The sequence below is a fragment of the Choristoneura fumiferana genome, chromosome 12, assembly GCF_025370935.1.
Source record: "Choristoneura fumiferana chromosome 12, NRCan_CFum_1, whole genome shotgun sequence".
NCBI classification, from domain to species: domain Eukaryota; kingdom Metazoa; phylum Arthropoda; class Insecta; order Lepidoptera; family Tortricidae; genus Choristoneura; species Choristoneura fumiferana.
Genome location: NC_133483.1, coordinates 16,899,114 through 16,910,694, shown reverse-complemented (window position 1 = coordinate 16,910,694; position 11,581 = coordinate 16,899,114). Strand labels below are relative to the sequence as shown.

Below are 11,581 nucleotides of genomic sequence, written 5' to 3'. Positions count from 1 at the left end.
AGGCAAACGTTACCGCTTCGTAGCCACTTTTAGCGATTATTATTTTGAAATACATACACGTCTATTTTGCTCGTATATGCTTTATACGGAATGGGTCCCTAGTGACGGATACCGTAATAGAGGCAGACCGAAGAGGAGATGGAGGGACGACTTAGATGCCTATAATGTGGGATGGCGGGAGCTCGCCTTTGATAGGCAGGAGTGGAGCAAGAGAGGAGAGGCCTTTGCCTAAAATAGTCTAATAAAAAAAATGCTTTATAAAAAAAATACTTAACAATATGCATTTCCTTTACAAGTGATATTAAGAACTAAGTTTAAAAAGCCCCTCCTACGGGGCCGCCGCCGCTGCTGGCTTGGGGCAGTGATTTACATCGGCCGGCACTACCCGCCGAACTGGAATCATTGCTGCCCTCCACTAATTAATTCCGCCCCTCTTTTAATGTTCAAAAATCGCGGCGTCTAATTAGGTTTTAATTCGTTTTATTGCGTAATGGGAGTCGAGCGGCGCGCACGCAGCCGCGTTTTATGGGCCAGCCGATCAACTTTGTTCTTAATAGGTAACGCTAAGTTATTAGCTATTACTGAAATTTCAGCTAACCTATATAACGACTGGGTGTAGATTATAATAGTAAGAGAACAGCTGCGGCAGAGGCAGATACGCTATTCTGATGCCGGGGTAATGTTTCTTGCATCATTAGGGTTCCGTAGTCAAAATGGCAAAAAACGGAATCCTTTTAGTTTCGCCATGTCTGCCTGTCTGTCTGTCCGCGGCTTTGCTCACAGACTATCGGTGTTAGAAAGCTGTAATTTTGCACGGTATGTAGCAACTATGCCGACAAAATTGTAAAAAAAAAATTTGGTACCTACCATAGCCGTAAAGTGGGGGGTGAGTTTCTTTAAAATCATTCCGAGGTTACGAAGACAATTTTTCGATTCAATAATCTGTTTGCGAAATATTCAACTTTAAAGTACCTACAAATTTTCATTAAAATCGAGCGTCCCCCCTCTAAAAACTTAACTGCTTATTGGTTTGAAAATTTTGAAAAAAATCATGATGGTAGTAAGTATATCAAACTTACAAGGAAAACTATAAAAAGTCGTAATTAAGTTCATATTATACATTTAATACAGGAGAGAGAGCGACACAACACATTGCCTCAGACCACTAAAATTTTCATCATTATAAATTGTGTGCAACCGATTTCATCCTAACGTGATACCTAATCACAACACATCAGACTAAATAGAAATCCAACTTCAATCTAAAGAATAATGAGCTTTTTACAAAACTGGCTACAAACGGTACTAAAAAGACATCAGCTAGATACTTAAGGTGCGTCGTCTTCCATACAAACTTTGGTACATCAATATTTCTTCCACAGACGTTATTTCGACGCGATTTTTTGAGGATAGTTAGTTATGGGCATATTGTTGTCGCAAATCACAAAATGGAGAGGATCTATAATACCTAAATTTCAGTATGATGCAGTAAATTTTGATCCATTTTACTGTGGTGTGAGTAGCTAATGTCAAATATAATCTGTTGTAAAAAGGTATTGACTATTTCGGGCGGTCACGTGACCACCTAGTTTGGCTCAGTGGTACCAATTCTTAGAAGTATGTAGTAAGAGAAGGAGTTCGAAACTCGATGACGCATAATGATTCTTTTTCTTTTTTTTTTTTACTTTTTTATGTTTATTTACAAAGAATAAGTAATAGCATTTCGATAAAGTGCAATTAACCATGAAATTCAGTATTTTTAAGTCAGGGCAAACCAAAGAAAGTAATGTTTTTTCTTGAGGTCATCAATCTACTCTTTTTATCAAATAGCTGGCAAACTAGCATGCGGGTCACCTAATGGTAAGTGATCACCGCCGCCCTTGGTCACCTACAGCATTATTAGGACTGCGGGTGCGTTGCCGGCCTAAAAGGGAGGAGGGGGGGGGCTAAATTGGGCGGTATGGGGGCAGGATAAAAGGGGAGGGGAGTTGGGCAAAGGTACTATTTCACGCCGGTATTCAGATGGAGGTTGGTACTACTCCGGTCAAGCCGGCCCATTTGTACTGCAGTCAGCAAGTGGTTACAGTAAGGCTCTACCACATGAAAACTTGCTTGAACAACTAGATGCCTTCAAGAATGTTCTATGATGATGATGATGAATTCCTGTAGTCCCTCAGCAGGGACATAGGGCTCGCAGTAGGGACTTCCATGCGTCACGGTCCTGTGCTGTGGCTTCTAGGTCTCGCCAATGGTACCCAATTAGGGAGATCTCCTTCTCAACCGACCGTCTCCAGGTGATTCGGGGTCGGCCTGGCCTCCTACTACCAGCAGCTTGCCACTCCAGCGCTTGCTTGGCGAGATGAGCATCGGGTCTCCGCAACACGCGCCACTTCCTCAATAGGATCTCCTTATCAATTGGCTTCTGGCTCGTCAACTCCCACAGTCCAGTGTTTGTAATGGTTCGTGGCCAATAAACTCCTAATATGCGACGCAAACACTTGTTCACAAAAACCTGGAGTTTACTGGTGATTGCTTTCTTGACGAGCCAGGTCTCACACCCGTACAGGAGAACCGATTTGACATTTGAGTTGAAAACTCTGATTTTTGTGCGCCGTGTTATTACGTGGGACGTCCAGACCGGTTTGAGTTGTGCATATGCGGCACGAGCCCTGTTTATGCGCGCTTCGACATCTGCATCGGTTCCACCATTTGGGTCAACAACACAAGAATGTTCTATACTTATTATTAATTAATAAAAAGCTTGTAAAATAATGGCGTATCGCAACAAAAGCGTAGTGTAATTTGTTTGTTACAATTTCACTTAGCGGGTCAAAATTTGAATGGTTTGGCTGTATGTAAGTAAAAACCGGGTGTTAGGATAAAATACCTAGCCTAGCGTTATTTACTTTCATTGGCAGTCCTGAACTTAGATAAACTTTCATAGTTCTCGGGCAAAATATCACACGTGTTGTAAAATGTAACTAAATATTTTGCATACATTTTGCGTAGACGCTAGCGCCATGCCGCGGTCATATAAGTAATATATTTTTTGGAATTCCTTGGTACCCTATCACAAAAAAACCGGCCAAATGCGAGTCATTTGGTGTATGGGAGCCCCCTTTAAATAATTATTTTATTCTGTTTTTAGTATTTGTAATACATAATCTGTGAAAATTTCAAGTGTCTGACTATTACGACTCAAGAGATAGAGCCCTGTAACAGTCGGAACCCTGCACTGCTTTCGTGAGGAAATCTGCACAAACCTGCGAAGCAATTCAATGGTGCGTGTTTTTTTTTTATACGACTGGATGGCAAACGAGCAAGTGGGTCTCCTGATGGTAAGAGATCACCACCGCCCATAAACATCTGCAAACCAGGGGAATTGCAGATGCGTTGCCAACCTAGAGGCCTAAGATGGGATACCTCAAGTGCCAGTAATTTCACCGGCTGTCTTACTCTCCACGCCGAAACACAACAGTGCAAGCACTGCTGCTTCACGGCAGGATTAGCGAGCAAGATGGTGGTAGCAATCCGGGCGGACCTTGCACAAGGTCCTACCACCTGCAAAAGCGTGTGAAGTGAAATTCCCAATCCGCACTGGGCCCGCGTGGGAACTATGGCCCAAGCCCTCTTGTTCTGAGAGGAGGCTGGGATGGAACAGACCGACGGACAGACAGACAGACAGCGGACTCTCACTAATAGGGTTCCGTTGGCACGTTCCCTAAAAAAATTGTACTAAAAAAGAAAAAAAAAACGCTAAAAAAGACACTAACAACGAAAGCATTAGGTTATATCGGTTGTAATATTAGTCTAGCAATCATAACAAAATAGGCTGAATGAAAGAGGTTTGAAAGAAACTTAGAATGAAGTACTGGCTGGTTAGATAATTAAAAATATAATGTCATGGAAATGTCATCCAGACTATCACCACTAGTCACATTTATTTGTATGTCAGTAATTTTTAAATTTATTGTCGTCTTCAGTTCAATAATTTTAATGTAGAAGAACCGCGCTGTCTCATATTTCGTTTCCTAGATTTTTTTTACCGTACAACGGTAAAACCTACAACACAATGGCAAAATTGACCTCCAATGGACAGAGCCACAGTTTTCCAAAAAACAAACAAGTTTATTGTCTGGAGGAAGGAAATATCTAAGGCGCTAAAAGGACTACAATATAATCCTTACAGCATAGGATATGCTGTGAAATCTGACACAGGTATAGTCGCAACACATTTTTTAATACTATAAAATTGAGTGTTTTTTTACTAAAAGTGTACCTACGCTTTGTAAGATTTTATAATACCGGTAAACCATGATCATAGCAATTAATATTATAGGTATAGGATTTTCGGATGAAGTGTGTATTTTTTTTATAACAAGCTTTTTACAAGCTTTTATTTAGTTTCACCTGTCCCGTTGTCTGTCTATCTGTCTGTCTGTCTGTAGTCAAATCTTGCAAGTATAATTTGACCAACTTCCAGTAGTCAGATTGACTTGAAATTTGGAATGATTATGTAATTTGCGTGACAATACAATAATCTGGTAGTGACATCCTGGTAGTCCGGCTAGCATCGTCTCCGCAGGTCGGAACTCTTCAACAGTTAATGGCATCGACTTGAAATTTAGTACCTATAAAATATATAATCCTAATAATAAATAAATTTGAAAGTTTGTAAGTGAGTGAGTTTGTGAGTGAGTGAGTTTGTGAGTGAGTATGTTTGTTACTTCTTCACGCTGAAACGGCTACGCAGATTTGGATGAAATTTGGTAAAAAAATAGTTTATAACCTGGATAAAAACAACTTGGATATTGAATACTTTTTATCCTGATATTCCCACGGGATAGGAATAAAATCTCGAATTAATAACCGCTAGGCTTAGAGACATGAAATTTGGTATGTACATAGCTGGACATTTGGAATAACACATAGGCTCCTTTTATCCTGATATTCTTACGGGATAGGGATAAAATCTCGAAATAACAACCGCTAGGCTTAGAGTCATGAAATTTGGTATGTAGGTAGTTGAACGTCTGGAATAAAACATAGGTGACTTTTTGACCCGATATTCCCACGGGATACCTAGGGATAAAATCTTGAAATAACAACCGCTGGGCTTTGAGCCATGAAATTTAGTATGTAGGTAGCTGGACCTCTGGAATAACACATAGGCTACTTTTTATTCCGATATTCCCAGGGGATAGGGATAAAACCTCGAAATAACAACCACTGGGCTTAGAGCTATGAAATTCGGTATGTAGGTAGCTGGACCTCTGGAATAACACATAGGCTACTTTTTATTCCGATATTCCCACGGGATAGGGATAAAATCTCGAAATAACAACCGCTGGGCTTAGAGGCATGAAATTTGGTATGTAGGTAGCCGGACGTCTGGAATAACACATACGCTACTTCTTATCCCGATATTTTCACGGGATAGTTTTGTAACTAAGTCATAAGTCATAAGTCATAAGTCATAAGTCATAAGTCATTTATTTGCAGAAAATAGTGTACAATAAATAGTGGATTGGAGTAATATGACACAACTATTTAACTACACAGTAGCATGCAATTATTTAAAAAAAAAAAAAACAATTATATAATTAATTACAAATAAATTAAATACTATATTCATTATAATAAAGATTACCCTTTGCAAAACAGAAATTCTTTGATGGTGTAGAATCTTTTTTGCAGTAGCCAATTATGCAACGTTCGTACAAGACATAAGGGACCCCATACATCCGTGTATTATTGTTATTATTATTTTGTATTTTTTTCTTTAATTGTATACTTACGTAGTTTTTAAGTATTTTATTTGTACTTATTTTATTTTGAAAAAATGACTTTCTGCCAAGCTTCTTGCGGCGCATTCTTCTTGGCAATGGTGGTCTTTCCGAAAGTGCTGGTATTTAAAAAAATTACGTGTAAAAGTGCTCATTGCGGCCTATTTACGGAATAAATGATATGAATTTGAATTTGGATAGGGAAATTTTTTGAAATTTTAGCACTGGGTTTAGAGTCTTGAATTTTGTACAGTTATTCACAACACAACCTCAATGAAGACCACGATATAAATTTTGGAAATTTCCAGGGGAATTTTGGAAATCCCGAAAATTTCAATTGCAACTACCAGACCGAATAGTTTACGCGTGCGAAGCCGCGGGTAAAAACTAGTAATACAATAATCTGGTAATGAAATTATATTGGCCCGGTCACAGTTGCTCCGCATGATGTAACTCTTCAACATTTAGTGGTATCGACTTGAAACGTGATACGGAGACGTACCTAGTTTGGATGACAATGTAAGTAGGTTCAGTCAACGAAACAAAATGTGCAGTCAGCAAACAAAATACAGAAACTTATTATATTTTTTATACCTATTGGTATTGATTCCAGCCAGTAGCTAGTTATAGGTGGTGCGCTGTCTGTCATCGAATCACACACACACACACACACATTCAGTCAGTATTTTTCATTTATTCTTTCGCAAGCTTTATTTAACTTGCAATGTTTGTATGTATAATATGTGTATGTATGTGCGGTTCAAACCTTGCAAGTTGAATTTGACCCACTTTCAGTAGGATAGACTTGAAAGTCGGCATACTTACTTAGTAAATTAATCTTGTGACAGTACAATTATTTGGTAGTGTCACCCGAGTGGTCCAGCCACCAGCCTGACGTCTCGATCGTCAGGACGGAACTCCTCAACGGTAAATGGCATCGACTTGAAATTTGTTACAAAAATGTACTAATTTTGATGTCAATGCAAGTACAGTCAACAAAACTTCAGTCAGCAAAAATCTTTTATTAAAAAGTACAATACAATAAATGATGATGATAACGATGATAATGATGATGATCATGATGATGTGATAATGATGATGATGACGACAACTACAACGATGATGATGATGATGAGATGAAGATGGTCACGACGATGATGATTTTCTTTTATTCGAATGGATGGCAAACGAGCAAGTGGGTCTCTTGATGGTAAGACTCAGTAAGAGATCACCACCGCTCATAAACATCTGCAACACCAGGGGTATTGCAGATGATGGTGATGATGTGATGTTTATGATGATGTGATGTTTATGATGACGATGATGATGATGATGAGTCGCGGGCAACAGCTTGTTATTTGATAAGAGCGTTTTATACCTGCATAACAACAAAGCCGAAAGAAATTTTTAGCAGTCTGTTATGTCTATGTTTTGCGTAGGTACCTACCTATATGTATCACAACAACGCTGCTTGATTGATTTCAAGGAAAAGGGACGCAATTTGACATGTAAATGACACGAATTCACAGGGACTCTTCAACGTGATTGTGATTGTGACAAAGTGTATAATTTGAGTTCAGATAGAGATAACTAGTGTATGTAAACCGACTTAGTAGTCATTTCTAATTTAAAAAACTAATTTCAGGAATTAGACTAATTTTACTAAAAATCAACTAATTGGACTCCAGTGGATCACTGAGAAGGTAAGACCTGCTTTACTTCTTTTTGCCACACATAAGTAATTTCACATTATCATCACAATACAAGTAATAGGCAGTAGATCGACTATATATACTAGCCACAGATACTAGCGCTCGAATTTTTCATGTGATTAAATTCAACAACAAGTCGTTTCGAACTTGCCGCAATAGACGCATTTTTTTTGTATGACCAACTTATAATTTAACTAATAAATAAATAATCATAAAATTAACATATGTTTTATCCCTACCCCTAAAACTAAACACATACAATAAAAATATACACACGTCTGTTTCACTTTTGTAGACGCCAACCATAGCGCTCCGCCCAGCTGTAGTATAAATTTCAAGAATTTATTTATTTTTATTTTATTTTTATTTTTTATTCGACTGGATGGCAAAGGAGCAAGTGGGTCTCCTGATGGTAAGAATACGGCTAAGTCAAAATACTTCCTATTGCTTGTATTGTGTTATCATCATTCCAACCTATAATCCCACTGTTAGCACAGGCTTTCACTTCGAGTAGTATACTGGGGCTGATAGTTTCTGTTGTTATATTTGGTGGAAAGAGCTGGAAGAGTATTAAATAAATGATTTGTAAGATATGAGTTAGCAAAAAGATGTTCATTGACAAAGATGTTTATTTCGAGTAACAATACATAAAGAAAAATATAACTATATAAACAAGTCTGCACAACAGACGTTAGGTACTTACTATCTACAAAAGTTACAACGGAGGATTAGTGCAGATTGGGAACAGCAATTGAATATTTAAAAAAAAACTAGAGATGCGAGACTGGATTCGAAACCATGATCCTTCTTGAATGGCCATTTAGTAGGTCGAACAACTCTGTTACCACGTACCTTTTTACCCTAACTGAAGCGAAGGTTATGTTTTGAATCTGTGTGTATATATATTTAAGTATGTACGTATGTTCCTATGTTCGCTCGTAACTACTAAACGGTTTATTCAATTGTGACAAGTGATACGTTATTAGATTTGTCTTATTAGTGTGAGGGTCACTTATTGGGTAAATAAAATTCTTATGAAGTCAAAGTTAATTTTGTTGAGTTTTAATAATCTGATCTAATGTTGATGCACCACCTGCTGTAAACTACGTAGTCCTAATATTATTGTATTTGGCTCTCTATTGCCTAATATAAACTGGAGACTCCAGCACTGCGGTGTGGAATGTCAATTTTGGATCTATATTGGATAACAACTTATGTCATAATGATCTTTTGCCATAATAACGTTTGCCATAATGTAAATATAGTTTTTCCTAATATTGAATATCCTAATGCTTATTTGCACTAATTTCGTAAGTACTAATTATCATAGTATCGATGGCAGCAAAGTAGATACGGACATCTACATTTTTTCAAAAATGCTTTTTTTACAAAAAATAACTTATTTCAACCATATCTATAAGTCTGTTAAAAAAATATTTCAAATTTCAAAATAATGAAGAAAATTTGGCACGTAAAAGAAAACATCTACACTAGCTTTTGAAAAAACATCGCAGTAGAAACGGACATTTGAATTTATCCGCTTTTACTTCGGAGCTTTGACAGGATGCTTGTGACGTCAATAAAGTCACATGCCACTTGTCCGTTTATACGTCATACTTTTTGCATATGTCTCAATCTACAAATTTATTATTTCTAATTTCTATGAGAAAATTATTTGTTTTTTCTTAAAATATTTAAACAAATAGATATATTACTTAACATTGTTTCATACACTTGTTTGTTTTTTTTATTTAGACAGCAAATGAATTAAAATTCTTAACGAAGTAAGTACTTAAGTTTCTATTGCTTGCAGCTTACCGCTTTTGGAAACGACACGCCTGAACAGATTTTGACTGATGATGACGAGCAATCTGTTTTTTTCCTAATAGGTATAGAAGTAGTAGAATATCGATTATACTATTCATCATCAGCCAATAGCAGTCCGGACATAGGCCTCCCCCATAGACCGCCATTGCGCCCTGTCTTCGGCTAGACACATCCAGCTTTTACCACCAGCCTTTCGCAGATCGTCCCTCTACCTGAACGGAGGGCGTCTTGGACTACGTTGCCGAGACGCGGTCTCCACTCAATATCTTCAGCGGTTGTCGGTGCTTCAACAGATATGACCCAGCCCACTGCCACTTCAAGTTGTTAATTCTATGAACTGTGTCGATGACCTTAGTTCTGTGTCGGATAGTCTAGTTGCGGATTTTATCCTTCAGAAAAACTCCGAGCATAGCTCGTTCCATAGCTGGCAGAGCCGCGTTTCAGCTCCGTATGTCATGACGGGTAGGACGCACTGGTAAAAAACTTTCGTTTTCAGACATTACGGTATAATTGACGAAAAAACTCGACATAATTTTCCGAATGCTGCCCAGCCCAGCTGAATCCTTCTTTTGGCCTCCTTCTCAAAGTGTGTTCTACCTAAGACTACTGTTACATTATGCTCGTTACTAGCATGCTAATAAGCATGCTAGTACCTGCTGTACCTGTATGACACAGAAAAAGCATGTTAATAGTAGCAAGCCGTGGTGGCCGAGTGTTTGACCTATGGCCTCTCAAGCAGAGTATAGTGGGTTCAAACCCCGGCTCGCACCTCTGAGTTTTTCGGAATTCATGTGCGAAATTACATTTGAAATTTACCACGAGCTTTACGGTGAAGGAAAACATCGTGAGGAAACCTGCACAAACCTGCGAAGCTATTCAATGTGTGTTGAAGTTCCCAATCCGAACTGGCCCGCGTGGGAACTACAGCCCAAGCCCTCTCATTCTGTGAGTAGGCCTCCTGGCCCAGCGACGTATATAGGCTGGGATTTTATTATAATAGTAGCACGTCCCTATGCACATATGCTAGTAAGTAGCATTTGCTGAATAGTAGCATGCTTTCGTGCTAGTAACTAGCATGTGTTGGTACCTTAACTGCAAATCAGGCCGAGGTATGTGTACTCCGAAACAACATCAAGAAGATTTCCACTAACGATGACGCCTCTGATCCATGTGCCATTGATGACAATTTTGGTATTATCCACATTCATTATAGCATTATATTATTTATACTATTATAGTACATACTGTTTTATTTTACAGTTTATATTGTTTTGTTTTGGATATATTTGTACGTAATTTTATTACTGTGTACCTACTGTTGATTTATTTAATTTATTAGTGTAAAACTATAAAAAATAACTTAGTTTTTGAGTACGTAAAAACATATATGAGTAAACAAAAAAAACAAATTTTTTTTATTTTATTTAACACATATTTTGGGGGTTTTTAACGAAATAAATTAATTTATATGATAGACGGATGAGGTTGTGGTAGATAACTCATTTAATAATATGAATAAAATGATTAATGCAAAGTAAATAAAGACATCTACAAAATTTTTATCAAAAAAAGGTGAATACTCGTTGCATGTTGTTTAGATATCTCTAAACACTCCTCTAAGTTTACCGAGATTCTTACCTTAGCTTATTCGTTTTTATATATAAAAAGGCTTTGTTTCATTACAACGCATAAACGGATATCAGGCAGATGTTCTCCTCTACGTTTAAGCTCTTTCAAAGTAAAAAAAGACATCTACAATTTTTCATTAAAATAATGTTACAGAAATAAAATGATGAACAAGAAATTATTTTAATGCATCATAAAATTTCATGGTAATCAGTCCATTAATCTCAAAGTAGTCATTATTTTTACTAAATACGCTCTCCTGTAAAATAGCTATTTGTAGATATCTTCTTTACTTTGCTGCCATCGATATGTCCTAATATCACATGTCCTAATATTGGTTGAAATAATCATTTTGTAATAAACTGGTTTGGAAACTTCACACACCGTTAATCATCCCACTTCCCACTAATATAATAAATGCGAAAGTTTGTTAAGGCTGTTGTTGTTGTTATCCCATCACTTTCAAACCGCTGAACCAAATTTATAAAATTCGTACATAGATAGTTTGGAGTCCCGGAAATTGCATATAAAGTAGTAAATAATAACACTTAAAAAAGGCCACTTTTTATGAATAATTAAAAAAAACTTTTCTGACTGCTGTTCGTTTTTGTAGGGTCGCAGTTCTAACCT

General features: G+C 37.4%; 1 protein-coding gene across 3 annotated transcripts in view; it reads left to right on the top strand.

Annotated features, from left to right (window-relative positions):
- The window catches only part of LOC141433520 (calcyphosin-like protein), a 111,424-nt gene that overhangs the window by 84,003 nt on the left and 15,840 nt on the right, over positions 1-11,581 (top strand). The window lies entirely within an intron of this gene.